Here is an 18,241-nt window from a genome sequence, read left to right as displayed (position 1 = left end):
ATCGATGGCAATCTAAATGGTACAACGTATGCTGATTTCCTTCGTAATGTTCTACCGATGTTCCTACAAGATGTTTCACTGCGTGATAGAATGGCGAAGGACTTCCAGCATGATGGATGTTCGGCCAATAGCTCGCGTGCGGTTGAAGCGGTATTGAGTAGCATATTTCATGACAGGTGGATTGGTGGTCGAAGCACCATACCATGGCGCGCACGTTCAACGGATCTGACGTCCCCGGATTTCTTTCTGTGGAGAAAGTTGAAGGATATTTGCTATTGTGATCCACCGACAACGCCTGACAACATGCGTCAGCGCATTGTCAATGCATGTGCGAACATTACGGAAGGCGAATTACTCGCTGTTGAGAGGAATGTCGTTACACGTATTGCCAAATGCATTGAGGATGACGGACATCATTTTGAGCATTTATTGCATTAATGTGGTATTTATAGGTAATCACGCTGTAACAGCATGCGTTCTCAGAAATGACAAGTTCACAAAGGTACGTGTATCACATTGGAACAACCGAAATAAAATGTTCAAACGTACCTACATTCTGTATTTTAATTTCAAAACCTATCTGTTACCAACTGTTCGTCTAAAACTGTGAGCCATATGTTTGTGACTATTGCAGCGCCATCTATCACAAAGCGAAAAATATGGTCCAACTGAAACATTCATATTTCTTTACGTACTCCGCGAATATGTAATAAAAATGGGGGTTCCTATTTTAATAAAACGCAGTTGAAAGCCGTTTCACCTATGGCAGCGCCATCTAGCGGGCCAACCATAGCGCCATCTGGTTTCCCCTTTGAAGCTAGACAAGTTTCGTTGTTTGTAGTTTTTTGTTTGACGCTTATTTCGTGAGATATTTGGCCCGGTCACTATCAATGGACCACCCTGTAGAGCCTATGAGTAGCAGTAGGGGTGTTTACTATTTGGCCCACTTGTTTACATTTGTGAGTTCATGTGACCTAGGTCATTGACGTAATTATTCTTATTATTGATGTCATCAGAGGCGTCATTGCTGTTATCATTGACACCATCATCATCTTTGTTAATGGGAAACAATGGGATTCCGTATCTCCAGCCAGTCATAGAATTATAAATAAATGGTGATGGAAATAGTGCAACTGGGTTAGTGGAAAATTTCCACCTTCCTTCCCCCGATCTCCAACCAGTTATGCTATGCAGTACTCTTTATCTCCAGTCAGTCATAGTGTGCGAAATCCAAGAAGGCAGAATAGCTCAGTTGTGATAATGGGAAATTAAAGTCTGTCCCTCTCTCACCTTCAGCCATCAACAGTGCAGTATCAGACAGTTCTGACATATAAAATGCATTCTGAAACCCAGTACGTAAGGAAAGGGAAGGTGCACATTTAATGCAAATAGCAATGTGTCCACACAAAAAGAATACACTCACTTTTCGTCTTGGAAACAAACCGTACACAGACAAAAATTGTGAAAATTGTGAAATGCTCTTGCAGCCATTTAATGGGCTGATATGAAGCACTTACTATTTTCGGTTTAACCATTGTTACAGCTTCCTGAAGATTCGGGGAAGTCCAACATTAGCTGCACCGTTCACTGTAACAAACGTGTTTTTGTTTTGACATCTACTATCTACAAAATCTTTACCTTTCACAAGAATCACATACGAAAACTTGGGAAAACACAGAGGACCTTCAACCCACAGATTGTCCGAATATTCCAAAAATTTCAAGTGGCCACTTTTTTATATTAGACTCCATGTCAGCAATAGTGATCCACAGAAGGAGCTGTCAAATTGAAATAAGTAACAAGGAATTACACGTGTAGGCCAAAATACTTTGTTTAAACATTGATATTCTACAAAGTATCACTCTTTGTACAACTGAGGCGACAAGAATTATAAAAGTGACGTATATTACGTCAAGCGACTCAAGAACAAAAGAAAAGATTTTTCTAGAAAATAACGGAGAAGCTTCCTCTGTCACTATCACTGTCAACAGTGACGATGCATGTTAGAACCCGTCTGATCACTTCCCGACAAGCAGCAGCGCTGTTCAAATCAAAAGATATCAAATGGCAACCTTTTTCGTCCTGGCCGCTTTACCACAACTTCCCCTAGCCATCTTACAAGTAAATGCTATCATACATAAATTACTACGCTATATTAATTAATAACAGTAGCTGGAATATGAGACACGAACACAAAGGTTTACTAAATGTTCTTAATGTAATTTTTCTCTTACTCATTGTGCTGTATTACGAGGTGCATTCAAGTTCTAAGGCCTCCGATTTTTTTTCTAATTAACCACTCTCCCGAAATCGATGAAACTGGCGTTACTTCTCGACGTAATCGCCCTGCAGAACGTACACATTTTTCACAACGCTGACGCCATTATTCCATGGCAGCGGCGAAGGCTTCTTTAGGAGTCTGTTTTGACCACTGGAAAATCGCTGAGGCAATAGTAGCACAGCTGGTGAATGTGCGGCCACGGAGAGTGTCTTTCATTGCTGAAAAAGCCAAAAGTCACTAGGAGCCAGGTCAGGTGAGAAGGGAGCATGAGGAATCACTTCAAAGTTGTTATCACGAAGAAACTGTTGCGTAACGTTAGCTCGATGTGCGGGTGCGTTGTCTTGGAGAAACAGCACACGCGCTGCCCTTCCCAGACGTTTTTGTTGCAGTGCAGGAAGGAATTTGTTCTTCAAAACATTTTCGTAGGATGCACCTGTTAACGTAGTGCCCTTTGGAACGCAATGGGTAAGGATTACGCCCTCGCTGTCCCAGAACATGGACACCATCATTTTTTCAGCACTGGCGGTTACCCAAAATTTTTTTGGTGGCGATGAATTTGTGTGCTTCCATCGAGCTGACTGGCGCTTTGTTTCTGGATTGAAAAATGGCATCCACGTCTCACCCATTGTCACAACCGACGAAAAGAAAGTCCCATTCATGCTGTCGTTGCGCGTCAACATTGCTTGGCAACATGCCACACGGGCAGCCATGTGGTCGTCCGTCAGCATTCGTGGCACCCACCTGGATGACACTTTTCGCATTTTCAGGTCGTCATGCAGGATTGTGTGCACAGAACCCAAAGAAATGCCAACTCTGGAGGCGATCTGTTCAACAGTCATTCAGCGATCCTCCAAAACAATTTTCTCCACTTTCTCGATCATGTCGTCAGACCGGATTGTGCGAACCCGAGGTTGTTTTGGTTTGTTGTCACACGATGTTCTGCCTTCATTAAACTGTCGCACCCACGAACACACTTTCGACACATCCATAACTCCATCACCACATGTCTCCTTTAACTGTCGATGAATTTCAATCGGTTTCACACCAAGCAAATTCAGAAAACGAATGATTGCACGCTGTTCAAGTAAGGAAAACGTCGCCATTTTAAGTATTTAAAACAATTCTTATTCTCGCCGCTGGCGGTAAAATTCCATCTGCCGTACGGTGCTGCCATCTCTGGGACGTATTGACAATGAACGCGGCCTCATTTTGAAACAATGCGGTTGTTTCTCTCTCTTTCCAGTCCGGAGAAAAAAAAATCGGAGGCCTTAGAACTTGAATGTACCTCGTACAACAGCCTTCATTTGAGGTCCTGTCTGCTGTTGTAAGCACGTGGCTGGATCAACAAACGTTAATCAAAACTAAGCACATCTTCAACATTACTATTTGTGTATCTTTGTTTGTTACTGAGCAAGAGCAATAGACTCTTAAAAAGCTCTTAACGTTAGTTGACGTTTTAGGTTTCTGCTGTTGTTTTGGTCTTCAGTCCAGAGACTGGTTTGATTTAGCTCTCCATGCTACTCTATTCCGTGGAAGCTTTTTCATCTCCAAGAAACTACTGCAACCTACATCCTTCTGAATCTGCTTAGTGTGTTCATCTCTTGGTCTCCCTGTACGATTTTTACCTTCCACGCTGCCCTCCAATACTAAACTGGTGATCACTTGATGCCTCAGAACATGTCCTACCAACCGATCCCTTCTTCTAGTCAAGTTGTGCCACAAATTCCTCTTCTCTCTAATTCTACTCAGTACCCTTTCATTAGTTATGGGATCTACCCATCTAATCTTCAGCATTCTTCTACTACACGAATATGTAATACAAAATGGGGGTTCCTATTTTTAAAAAACGCAGTTGATATCCGTTTGACCTATGGCAGCGCCGTCTAGCGGACCAACCATAGCGCTATCTGGTTTCCCCCTTCAAGCTAGACAAGTTTCGTTCTTTGTAGTTTTTTTCGTTTGACGCTTATTTCGTGAGATATTTGGCCCGGTCACGGATCACAGGACCTTCCTGTATATACACGGCAGGAGTAAATAACACATGTAGCGTGAATGTCGCTCTATGAATCACGACTTACCTACAGCGTTTCACGAAGTTTTGGTCGCACTAGTAACTATATTAATATTGCTCATAACTGACAGCAGAAGATTTATTTCTTGCCTTTCACTCCCTTTGGCGAAATTAAGAAGCCATTGGAAAATGTGCGAGCGCGGATTATCAAACGTGGAAGTGGAAAGGTTGCAAATGAACAGTGATAAGAAGGATAAATTTAATTTTCCGTCGCAGTCAGGTGCGGATACTGTGGGACTGAGGTGAGGTGTTCGCTGTCGCATGCCGTAAGCTCAGTGCCTGCTGACACGAACTCAACAGCGAAACAGTTTATCTCCATTCATCGTTTTTTTGAGGTAGTTGATGCCTTTTTGCCTGTTATTCTCAAAACGTCAATTTTTTTCTCTGTGTGCCCCAGTTAATAAGCGAATGATAGTGTACCTACGCATCTTCCTTCAGTCTTGTAAACAAGCAATATCGGGTGGCTTCTCGAACACTAGTTTTGGGCATTAAGTTCGAGCTCATTTTCTCTCTTTAATATTTCCAAACTGTATTTGCAGACTAAAAAGAATTGAATCACTTGACCTATCGGCTGAAGTTTGTCGAATATAGATTCTTGATCTTTTGCATAGCCGTCGAAAGTAAACCGAATACGAATTTTTCGCCGCTTTAGCAACGCTCTCTAAATGTTAGAGTTTACAGCAGTTTGTTACCTGTGAGTCAAAAGTGGACTTGACGAATGTGTGAACGCGCGTTTCATGTTAATATCGTGGCGGGTCTCTCAGGGGCCACGAGCGTGTTACTTTAACGAGCGTTTAAGGGCCTCGTAAATCATGATAGGCTATCGGGCCTTAACTGGTATCAGCTTTGGAGGTGACTTGTCGTAACGGTAAAATTGCGTGTCGATTTTGCAGACGCACTTGTTCTTAACGAGAGCTGGTGTGATTGCGGTACCTTGTGTGTAAATCAAATTTTGTTTAACTTTCTTTATATAGCTTGCATACAGGCATCAGTCGTTTAGATTCGAATTATTTCCCGTAGTTACTAGTGTCTTGACGATGTTAGCCTCTGCATCGACTTCAGACCAGGTTTAATGACTGGAGAATTGCTTGTAAAGCAACGAGGAAGAGCAGCAAAAGTAATAAATATCAAGATATGGTTTTATTTTATTTCTTCTCGAATCTGGTATATCAATGAGTTTGTATGTGCGTGCGTGCATGCGCGCGCGCGCGTGTGTGTGTGTGTGTATGTGTGTGTGTGTGTGTGTGTGTGTGTGTTTGTCGCTCGAGTGATTACTTAACCAGTTTTGGTTTTTAAGACTGAAAGAAGTCTTCATAAGGTTAAAGTATTGTTCGGATCTGGAGTATTTTAAGAAGAACACCGTCGGCATTAGAAGTGTATTACAATTATCAAAGATTGTTGTTCTCGGTGCCACACAAAAGTATTTTCTTTTAACAATGAGTCGAAAGTTTATGTGCTTATATCCTGTTCATTAATTACAACGTACTCAAAACATCTACATCTACACGTCTGCTCTGCAATTCTCACATAAGTGACTGCAAAGGGTTAATCGAACCGCCTTCATACTATTTCTTTCCTGTTCTACTCTCAAACAGCGAGCAGGAAAAACGAGCACTTACATCTTTCCGTGCGACCTCTCATTTCTCTTATTCTAATAGGATGGTACTTTCTCGCTGTGTAAGTGGGCATCAGCGAAATATTTTCGCATTCGGAGGAGAGAGAAGGTGATTGAAATTTATTGAAAACATCTCGCCGCCACGAAAAACGCCTTTGTTTCGTTGACTGCCACCCAAACTCGCGTATGACATCCGTAACACGGTCTCCACTATTTTGCGATAATACGAAACGAGCTGCCCTTCTTTCAACTTTTCTGTACCCTCCGTCAATTCTGTGTGTTAAGGATCCCATATCGCCTTGAAGGGGACGGACAGGCGTAGGCTAGGCAGTCCCTTTAATAGACCTGTTGCATCTCCGAAGTGTTCTGATAAAACGCAGTCTTTGGTTCGTCTTTCCCCATAACATTTTCTTTGATGTTTCCAATTTAAGTTATTCGTAGTTGTGATCCATAGTATTTGGTTGAATTCCTTTAGATCTGTCATTTCTCGTGGAACCTAAATTTAACGTTTTCCTTTTTTTACTCCTGTGGATGACCTCATACTTTTCAAAATTTACAGTGAAATGCCATTTTTCACACCATACAGATCCTGTCTCTTATGTAAACCATTTTGCGAGTAGTTTTGGTTTTCTGATGACTTTACTAGACGGTACATGACAGGGTTATCGGCAAACAGTCTAAGAGGGATGCTCAGATTGCTTCCTAAATAGTTTATATAGATTCGGAACAGCAGAAGGCCCGTAACACTGCACTGGAGAACATCAGATATCACTTCTGTTTTACTCAATGACTTTCCGTCAATTATTATAAAGTGACATTTCTGTCAGAATAATGAATCCAGCCGACACAATATTCCATAGACACGAAATATGATTTGAAGCCACTTGTGTGGAACGGCAATAGCAACTCTCTGGGAATGTAGTAATAAGGAATCAGTTTGAGATCCCCTGTCGATAAGCACCCATTACTTCGTGTGAACAAATGTTTCACAAGAACTATATTTTCTGAATTCGTGTTGTATCTGAACAGATCGTTTTCTTCTACGTAATTCATAATGTTCGAACACAACATGTTGTAACGTCTATTAGCATGAAGGGTGAGATGATGAAAGATGTTATGCCTGGACCGTTGTCACGTCTGTGACGGCAGAGAATAAAAACCTGGAGTATGTACAGCCTATCAGTATTTCCCTATCAGGCGGGTAGTAACACTCACCAGCGAATCTGGTGTCCCTGGATCGTGAAGCCGTCGGCCTTCTCTTTTTTCGCCTCTAACGAATAGTTTAACTAAAGAAAAAAGGCACCGGGAAAGCTACAGTTCCACGGAAAACTTGGAATATATTGTAGAAAAAGACACGACTATAAAGTAGTCCTGTTACAATGTTTTATAGCGTGTAACCACGATTCTGAGTAGGACAAATACATCGAAAATCAATGAAAACTAAACGGGAATAAGTCCAGTTCCCAGAGAGAGCGAGGTATGTTTAACCGAGGCGAATCAAGAAAGAGATTCTAGTCTCGAGTTTCGTAATACCAATACACAGGCAAGGGCTGAACCACGAAGGTTACCACATTACGATCGGTTGAAGTTGCGGTTCCAGACGCTCGCGGAGCAAATGGCGTGATTGCCCGGCAGCATCCAACGTCGCTGCTAAAGCTTCCCATCAAGAGTCATCCTGACCTAACTGGATAGTCTTAACACAAAGCTGCAACAAAGGTAATGGAAGACAACACTTACGTTTCAAAATGGCGGGAACTTCTGCTCTACTATTGTCTGTAAAATGAAAACGTCGGGGAAGAGCAAGGGACTGTGGTTGGAGAGTGGCCCTCTGTGCTATGCATACACTCGGTTGCCACACCATAGTGTGTGTCCACAGTTGACAAAAAAGTTCCTGTAGCCGATAACACAGCGATTGTGGCAGCCTTGGCCTAGCGGGATGGCATGGCCTCTTGGAGCTCAAGTTGGGACACCTGTTTGGCCGCCAGTTCTCTGAACGACGGAGGAATTACTGTGCTTCCACAACGTGTAGCTTCAACTTAATGTAACATGGTAGAACTTAACAGAATTTCGCCGTCTTACGTACCTTCTGAATTTGTTGTCCTTTCCAGTCGCTGGTCCTTCATGAAGCGAGCCATCGGTGCTATTCATTGGCTGGGAAAAATGAGTCTATGTACATGAATTGAATGTTTTAGTTTTATTACTTTTGAATTAATGGTCCGTCCGGTCTGAAATTAGTATCAGTGAACTCGGAATATCGAATTTATGAAATTAATTTGATTCGGCTCTCTTTCCTTGTGACAGGGACTTGTCTGGGCAGCCATTGGGCCCACATCAGATGCAATGTAATCCTTCAAAAAGTCTCTATATTACAATATGTTCCAAAATCGTACTGCAAATCCTCATCGGTGATACGGGCCTGTAATTCAGCGGATTATTTCTATTTCCTTTCTGGAGCGCTGATGTGACCTACGCAACTCTCCAGTCCTGAGGTAAGGAGCTTCCACTGAACGAGTTGTTGTATGATTGCCAACTGTGGAGCTATTATGTAAGAATTCTCTGAAAGGAATGTAACTGACATACAATCTGGGCCAGGAGACTTGCCTTTATTAAGCAATTTAAACTGCTAAGCCACACCGAGAATATCTGCTTCTAAATTATTTATGTTCTTGACTCACATTCAGTAATATAAACTTTATATGAATTAAAAAGATAAAATTACAGATTACTAGAGTTATCAGTAGCTCGCAGACTATTTTTGAAGGTGGAGCTGGTAGTTCGAAGGTCTCATCTCTCTTGTTATTTCAAATCATTATACTTTTATCTTGTTATGGAGAATTAGTAGTGGATTAAGCGTACTAATAATGGTGTATATAATACTGCCATTGCATGTGAACTGTAGCTAAAATTCTGGAGATTTTTCAATTTGTTACAAAAAACTGACTTTTAGGAACAAATTAATAATCATGCTAAAACTAATTAAAATGCAGTCACCTTAAATTAAATGCTGACACCCTCTAACACGTAGATTAACATATTAGTTAGTTACTTTTGCCATAGATCATTTCATTGTGATGTGGAACATGCTAACAGAACGAACATAGAACACTTACATACAACTTAAACTAAAAAATACTTGCTGGCCGATTACAGATATAAAACTGAAGAATTCCAATATGGTATAGAATAACTTATGAAGGTGAAATGCCTTTAATTTAAATCTGAAAACACTTTTGCTGTCTGTCAGATATTTTATTTCCATTGGTAGATTGTCAAAGAATTTTGAAGATGCATGTTTCACCCCTTTCTGTGTAAAGTTGGATTAATGAATATTTTTTCTTCTAGTGTTGTATTTGTGAAATTTTCTGTTCTCTCAAACTTAGATGGATTGTTGACAGCAAATTTCATAAGTGAATAAACGTTCTGTGAGGTTATGGTTAATATTCCCAGCTAGTGAAAGAGATATCTGCAAGGTGTTATGTGTGTGAGCTTGACACACAATTCTCATTACTTTCTTCTACACGATGAATACTTTTTGCCTTAGAGAGGACTTACCCCCAAATATTATCCCATAAAACATCAATAAATGAAAATATGCAAAATACGTTAATTTACTGATTTCTATACTCAAAGTCGGTGGTTATTATTATGGCAAAAGTTGCCGAACCTAAACGTTTCAGCATCCACTAAACAGTTTTTATAGCTGAAGTTTCCACCAATACAGAAACCTCAGGGCTTATAATTTTCTATCCTGCTTATTATTTCTTGTTGGCGTGTAGTGTTAATGAGACATGGGATATGCTCGACAGTATAAAACTGGATGAGCTGCGTTTTTTCAACGTTTTAAGCTAGCCCACTTGTGATAAGCCTTTCAGTAACTTTTACAAAAACCATTTTTTACTATTTTCTCTGTTGACACTTCTTTCTTCAGCTTCACAACATTGCTAATATCATATCTAAACAAGACTAATTCTGCACTGGTTTCAAACAAAATGGCAGATCGTTAACATACAGCAATAATTGTAGCAGATCAATGACAGAACCCTGTGGGATTCCCATTGTAATTTCTCCCCAGGGATTTGCTGTGGCATCTCTGTTTGTATTACTTGAACAGCTTAGGATAACCAGGCATTTGATGAACTATGTATTCCACAAAAATTTAACTTCTCTAATAGATTATTACGACTGACAGTCCAAAGCTTTTGATAAAAAGATATTATTTTGTGTCAGTAAGTGTGTAAGTAACTGACTCATTGGAATGATCCTTTTGAAATAGAAATTGAGATTGTCTGATTATCAAATTCCTACACAGGTGGGTAATAACCTGGAGAACATTACCATCTCAAAAATTTAGATAAAGCTTTAAGAAGTGGCACTGGGTGGTAGTTATTTGCATCTCTGATGCACCCTTTTTACACAGAGGGCTAACAATCGAATATATCAATTTTCTGGGAAAACATGCTGAGTCAATGATGCATTACATAAGTGACTAAGAATATTATACATTATAGGCCCAAAACATTTTAGCGTCTTATTGGAGATGTTATCCACCTGATAGGAACTTTTAATTTTTAGCATCATGATGCTCTTTCTTATTTCAGTTGGGATATGAGATTAATTTTTGTTGTACTAAATGTCCCCTGTACTGCTTCTTCAGTGTACTGTTTTGCTTCCTCTTCTGAACAATTTGCATTTTAAAAAGTATTTATTAAAAACATCTGCTATACATGAACTGTCTCTTACAATGTTCGCATTTTGTTTAACAGAAATAGTGTCATCTTCCATGGATTCTTCCCCTGTCTCTATTTGAACGATATTCCATATTGATTTTATTATCTGATCTGTCAATTTCAGGCAACATGTGTACACTCATGGGCTTTTATACAAATTTTTCTTAATATGTTACAGTACTGTTTATAATAAATAATCATTTCCATGTCATCACTTCTCCTGGCTGTTTTGTACAAATTTTTTTCTTCTTGTAAAGAGACTCTGATACTTGTAGTAATTTGAGGTTTCTTCAATGATTTGCCATGATTGCATTTAATCATCTTTTTAAGAAAACTAGTTTCAAAAATGGACACAAACAATATAAGTTGCACGTACAGTTAGCATTGGGTTCATTGCAAACTTCACCACTGCCCACATTTTTTTACGCTTTCTTTAAAATATTCAGTAGTTTTTTCATGAATCAGGGCATTGTTTTCATAGTTTTTCCAAACTATACACAGAGCTAAGTTACATAACACCAGTAATTGTGCATTGCAATCTGATAATCTGTTTACCACTGGGTAGACATATGCCCTTTTAACTTCTGCTTGTTGAGTGAATACATTATCTAAAAGTACTACTGTCTTGAATAGCTTGGGTATGGATGTTTATGACTGATACGAAAATATAAGCGGCCAAAAGTATCTCTAAATCACGTTTCCTGTCAGATTACTTCAAGCAATTTACCTTAAAATCACCCCAAATTAATAATCCCTTCCCTGTGTCTGAGAGAGAGCGCAACAAATGATCAAAAGTGTTCATGAAAATTTTCTTACTAGTCAGTGGAGACCCTGTTTTGTAACATGTCGGTTCTGTGGAATAACATGTTCGACATGGTAACCACTCAAGCAGACAAAAGATGTTTGTGGAAAATAGAAACGTTGTTTAGTTGTTAAATATGGAGCGACCCACTGTGCATGCTCTGGTTTGCCATATGTGCAGATTTGGGGAAAAGGAGTCAGTTTAGAACATAGATAAGGCACAACAGTGAGAGCTTGTCACCACCATCTTGGAGGCCGTAGAATAGAGATACGTCTAGAATGAGCACTGCAATCTGACCACGGTGTCGACATTAAGCTGGAATTGTCACATGAGCTGGGGACAACGTTTTTGTTTAAGACCAGTTGACATTGGCCGTTACATGATGTCACGACACGTGAACTCTAGTCATATCAAAATATTTCACAATGCATTGCAAATGGAGTCATTTACACAGGCCATCAACAGACTGCCACGTCATATCATGGCAAGTCGAGGTATCTCGGGAAGGATGTTTTGACGGTATCGTCGTCTGCTAACAACGCAAGGTAATCAATTTTGCTGCACTTACTCTTTGTACAGTAATGGAGTTCGTGCTATTGTTTCTTCTTATCCTTCATTTTATTATACTTTGTTTTCGTGGCAAACAGCAAATGTTCCACGTCGAATTGTACATTATTTCCAGTCAGTTTTCTTACACAAGCGAGGTCAGATACCTGAAGCGAAAAATTATGTAGGTTTTGCGATACCAGGACAGAGCTGATGCCCACAATATAGACTGTATAAATAAGAATTAAGTTTATGAACCAATTACCGTTAAACACAATGTAAATGAAAAGGTCATCTTTAATGAAGGAAAAAGTACAGTTTTGTTTGTGATGGTTCTAGTTGTGTAAGAAAGAGTTTAATGGATATGGTAAACAGGCTCCATTTATTCCTTCATAGCTGTTGTTTGGGGTGTTTCAAATGTTCAAATGTGTGTGAAATCTTACGGGACTTAACTGCTAAGGTCATCAGTCCCTAAGCTTACACACTACTTAACCTAAATTGTCCTAAGGACAAACACACACACCCACGCCCGAGGGAGGACTTGAACCCCCGGCGGGACCAGCCGCACAGTCCATGACTGCAGCGCCCTAGACCGCTCGGCCAATCCCGCGCAGCCAGGGTGTTTGTATGGATACAGTTCCGTTAGCAAATAAATGTCGATGTTTTTAAATGTTGTTTCACTTCTCGAGTATTTTAACAAACAAAATTGACGCGACGTGTCGTGACAGACAGTGTAACTGCACCCTGATGTGACAGTGCTGTTACATGGTACCCATTCATTTTGCTCTTGAAAGATGTAAGCCTATTTTATTATAGGTATCAAGTGCAAATTGTTACAGTGTCTACAAAACGCTTGTACCAATTCCACAACAGCTATGACTGGAACCTGTTTGTACTAGCGTCATAATGACATTTATATTGGACTGGACACATTACAGACAAACCTACCCCGTCCCGAGACTACATGACGACGCTGGCAATGTATGTTGACAACACAAAATCATATCCTTGCATCTGTGTGCTCACTCCAGAGGTATTCCTACATTATGGTTGAGGCCCACTTAAGGTGGATTCATACGGAACGTCACCGTCACGCCAAAAATTTCTCCTCAGTAGTTCAAATGGTGGCATCCACACATACCGTCAACAGAACATCATCGACACATCACATCACGTCAGCGTCACGTCAAGGTTTCTCGGGAACAATGATCCGATGGGCTATTGACAGAGTAATGTGATATTTCTCTGTTGCCGCCGGCAAGTTACACCTCCATATTTGTTTTGTTTAGTTCAGCAAAAGAGTCATGTAGACATATCTTCGTCAAACCACCAGCTTCTGCCTTGGCGACATCGGACGCCTAAATATTGAATTTATCTCCGTCATTTTCATTTGTATCTTGATTAAGAGGTAAAAAATCTTAAGGTTTTTAACATGGCTGTCAATCAGCGACAGTTGTATAATACAAAAGTTTGAAAAACACAGCCCTCAGTCGCGAACACAATTAATTTGTAACCTAGGTTTCGGTGTCACAAGGGACACCTTCTTTGGACAAAATTAAAACTAAATGTTATGCTGTAACATTTAGTTTTAATTTTGTACGAAGAAGGTGTCCCTTGTGACGCCGAAACCCATGTTACAAATTAATCGTGTTCGCGACTGAGGGATGTGTTGTTTTTTTTAAAAAAAAGGTAAAAAACTGTTGTTTAGACATTCTGAAATATTTACAGAACGATTACTCTTCCGGGTGTAGTGCTCTGGTTCACAGTCTCGCGTTTTGCTAGCTGTTCCCGTTCCTCATCGTCAAGTGAAACAGCACTCATTGCAAGCTGCCTGAAACTAAATTTCCGCATTGTATGACGATCTGTCATGAACTACGAAATGGCGCCTGTGGTAAATATTTTATGAACCAGCTGTAACACCACGACTACATGCCATGTAGTGTGAATGTTCAGGAATTCCTCTGACATTCGACGCTCAAAAACATAACAGTTACACGACGGCGACTTTCCGACAAGTGTGAAACTGCTTTTACGCAAAACGTCGTGGCTTGACGGTGCCTTGGAAGCCATGGAGAAAAGGACACGGACGATATCAACGCCAGAACAACTGAAGATTGTACATGAAAACCGTTATTCTGTAATGTGAAATTAGTACATCAGTAAAACAGTACATGTAGCGATCTGTTGTGAGCTACATGTTAAGGACAATCTGTTCGCCGACAACTCTAAATGACGTTGTACGGTAGAAACGTTGTGGATATGATATGCAAGGGTTGTAGAACAGATCAGAGCCCTCTTTTGGCATCTACCCAACGCTAAAGGTGAAGAAGACACACATCACGATCTAGTGGCTCTGCATAAAAGGTACACGACAGCAATTTACGTCAGGAGATATTTGTGAAGCAAAAGTTAGCGTACATATCAGCTAGCTAACAGTGTTTATGGAGTAGAATGCGTCATAATAGTACTCCCTACACCCGTTGTGAGCCAATTTGGCACCCTAGTGCAGGACACGAATTAGAGTGTTGAAAGAAGAGAGCTTTCATAATAGTAACAAGAATTTTGACTTTTGACAAAAATAAAGAAAGAACATCTGACTTTGCCCTGGGATACCTAAATAAATACTGATAAGATATAAGCGGGTGTTGTCTGAATTGATCAGAATATTAAAGAGAATATAAGTTTAATATGATTAAGATCAAAGAAGTGTTAAATTATACAAAGAGTTGAAGGAAGGATGTTAGCTGATTATAGCAGTGAAATCAATAGCAACAGATATTCGTGTGCTGAGTAGACTTTAGCACGTGAGTAGAGAAGAATTTTACCAACGACATGGAAGAATTTGGCATTGTGATTTGGAGACTACAATTGCAGCAGCGACCTACAACGACAGCCCCGCGGTGGCTGACTAACATGACAACATCAAAACTCCACTTTGCAATGTAGTGACAGATCAGTTGGTTACCCAACAACTAAACAGAAGCACATTACTATATCATTTAGCCCATGCGTGGTGTATTGACAGCACAGTGTAGCTACCTGTACACCAATTAGGTCAGCTGCAAACAGCAATGACCTGAGATTTTTTTTGTTAGTAATTTGTTCTGTGAAGTGTTACAAAAACACATTTCACTGCTTTTGTGCAGTGGCATCACACCATTGCAGCATCATTAAAATGATAAAAAGTGTATAAATGGTTGTTTATTCTGTTGGTCTCTTACTATCCTTAACATGGAAGGTGGTTTAGTTGGTTAGTTGGTTGGTTGGGGGAGGGGATCAAACAGGGAGGTTATCAGTCCCATTGGTTTAGGGAAGGATGCAGAATGAAGTTAGCCATGTCATTTCAAAGGAACCATCCCAACATTTGCCTGAAGCGATATAGGGAAATCATGGAAAACTTAAACCAGTATGGCCTGACATGGGTTTGAGCCATCGTCCTCCTGAATGCGAGTCCAGTGTGCTAACCACTGCGCTATCTCACTCCGTGAAGATGGTTTACCAGAATGATTAAAAATATGAGAAGAACTGTGTAATAGTATTACAACTCAAGGACAAGCATTGTCAGACTGAAAAAGACAAGAGGAGGAAGTGTATGAAAGTAAATAAAATTTCTAACATCAAAGCGACTTTATCAAAATTTTCTAAGCATTTACAAACGAAGATAATTATACAATGTGACTTAGTCAGAAATGTGGTTCAAGAACAATAAGGGGTAAACGATAAGATGTGACAAATAGAGAAATTGTCAACCAGTGAATTCGAGAGTACAGATAATCAAATCTCGGAAATTCGAGGCCAAGTAGAGGTGTTAGTGCAATGTATAGCATTTGACTAAGTAATTAGTGACCCAAAATCTTCGACTAGTTTGGAGTAAAGTCTGTAGGAGCTAAACGAACAAAAAGTAAAGAGAAAATTGAGTCTAGCGCTGCCACTACTTATTGTTGGGTGTTGTCGGTTCTAGTATAGAGCGCCAGAAAGATTTTCAGAAGTTATGGGTAACACTAGAAAATACCAAGGTACATAATTTAGATAAACAATACATTGTGGGTCAAGAAAGATTAATTACAAGTGGAGAAACTAAAGGAAGTATTTGTATTAGATTTTTTCGAAATGGGGATATGAGCACTAATGAACACCTGAAATGAGCTGTATGCTATGAATACATTTGCGATACACTGTTACGTGAATTACTGCCTGACATTAGATGCAATTTTTTTTAGTGGTGTACTGTGTGAAATTTCAGACATGTGACATTGTGTGGATGAAATTTGTATGCTTATAAGAAGTGAATGATTTAACAGAGAAGCAGGAAGACAGTTAAGATGTATCTATTCTTCTGACCCTGGAGGTTGCTGTTGTATGTTGTTTCAAGGTAAACGAAAGATCATTGTGGATGCAGTATCCCCCAAGTTAACTAGTCGCCGAAATGGGGAAAGATTTATTTAAAAGCTGTAGGTTGAATTATTACGATTTTACTTATTTTATTACATGCCCTTATTACATATTAATTAAATGGCTGATATTAAAGGAGTGCTAATGAATTATTTGACAGCTGATGCACGAAAATAATATAAAAGACTGGAATTATCTCTGAATAAATAACTTAAGTAAGTAAAATAAAAAGACTACAGTTAATATATTTCGTTAGATATGGAAAATGGAAGTATTATTGAGTTAACAACAAGATATATCATTTTCATAAAAATGAAAAGCAGCAATAGGTATTGTAATTGTAAAATGTCGAAGCTGCATTGGTAAAGTACCGGAACTTCAAGCGCTGATAGAAAGCACCGAAGCTGAAATCGTTATAGGTACAGAAAGCTGGCTGAAGCCAGAGATAAATTCTGCCGAAATTTTTACAAAGGCACAGACGGTGTTTAGAAAGGATAGATTGCATGCAACCGGTGGTGGCGTGTTTGTCACTATTAGTAGTAGTTTATCCTGTAGTGAAGTAGAAGTGGATAGTTCCTGTGAATTATTATGGGTGGAGGTTACACTCAACAACCGAACTAGGTTAATAATTGGCTCCTTTTACCGACCTCCCGACTCAGCAACATTAGTGGCAGAACAACTGAGAGAAAATCTGGAAAACATTTCACATAAATTTTCTCAACATGTTATAGTCTTAGGTAGAGATCTCAATTTACCAGATATAGACTGAGACACTCAGATGTTTAGGACGGGTGGTAGGGACAGAGCATCGAGTGACATTATACTGAGGGCACTATCCGAAAATTACCTCGAGCGATTAAACAGAGAACCGACTCGTGGAGATAACATCTTGGACCTACTGATAACAAACAGACCCGAACTTTTCGACTCTGTAAGTGCAGAACAGGGAATCAGTGATCATAAGGCCGTTGCAGCATCCCTGAATATGGAAGTTAATAGGAATATAAAAAAAGGGAGGAAGGTTTATCTGTTTAGCAAGAGTAATAGAAGGCAGATTTCAGACTACCTAACAGATCAAAACTAAAATCTCTGTTCCGACACTGACAATGTTGAGTGTTTATGGAAAAAGTTCAAGGCAATCGTAAAATGCGTTTTAGACAGGTACGTGCCGAGTAAAACTGTGAGGGACGGGAAAAACCCACCGTGGTTCAACAAAAAAGTTAGGTAACTACTGCGAAAGCAAAGAGAGCTTCACTCCAAGTTTAAACGCAGCGAAAACCTCTCAGACAAACAGAAGCTAACCGATGTCAAAGTTAGCGTAAGGAGGGATATGCGTGAAGCGTTCAGTGAATTCGAAAGTAAAATTCTATGTACCGACTTGACAGAAAATCTTAGGAAGTTCTGGTCTTACGTTAAATTAGTAAGTGGCTCGAAACAGCATATCCAGACACTCCGGGAAGATGATGGCATTGAAACAGAGGATGACATGCGTAAAGCTGAAATACTAAACACCTTTTTCCAAAGCTGTTTCACTGAGGAAGACCGCACTGCAGTTCCTTCTCTAAATCCTCGCAGAAACGAAAAAGTGGCTGACATCGAAATAAGTGTCAAAGGAATAGAAAAGCAACTGGAATCACTCAACAGAGGAAAGTCCACTGGACCTGACAGGATACTCTACACAGAGTACGCGAAAGAACTTGCCCCCCTTCTAACAGCCGTGTACCGCACGTCTCTAGAGGAACGGAAGGGTTCTCTTTTCCTTGACTTCCGGAAGGCGTTCGATACAGTTCCGTATTGTCGCCTGATA

The sequence above is a fragment of the Schistocerca piceifrons genome, chromosome 3 (assembly GCF_021461385.2).
Source record: "Schistocerca piceifrons isolate TAMUIC-IGC-003096 chromosome 3, iqSchPice1.1, whole genome shotgun sequence".
Classification (NCBI taxonomy): domain Eukaryota; kingdom Metazoa; phylum Arthropoda; class Insecta; order Orthoptera; family Acrididae; genus Schistocerca; species Schistocerca piceifrons.
This window is presented reverse-complemented; position numbering follows the sequence as displayed.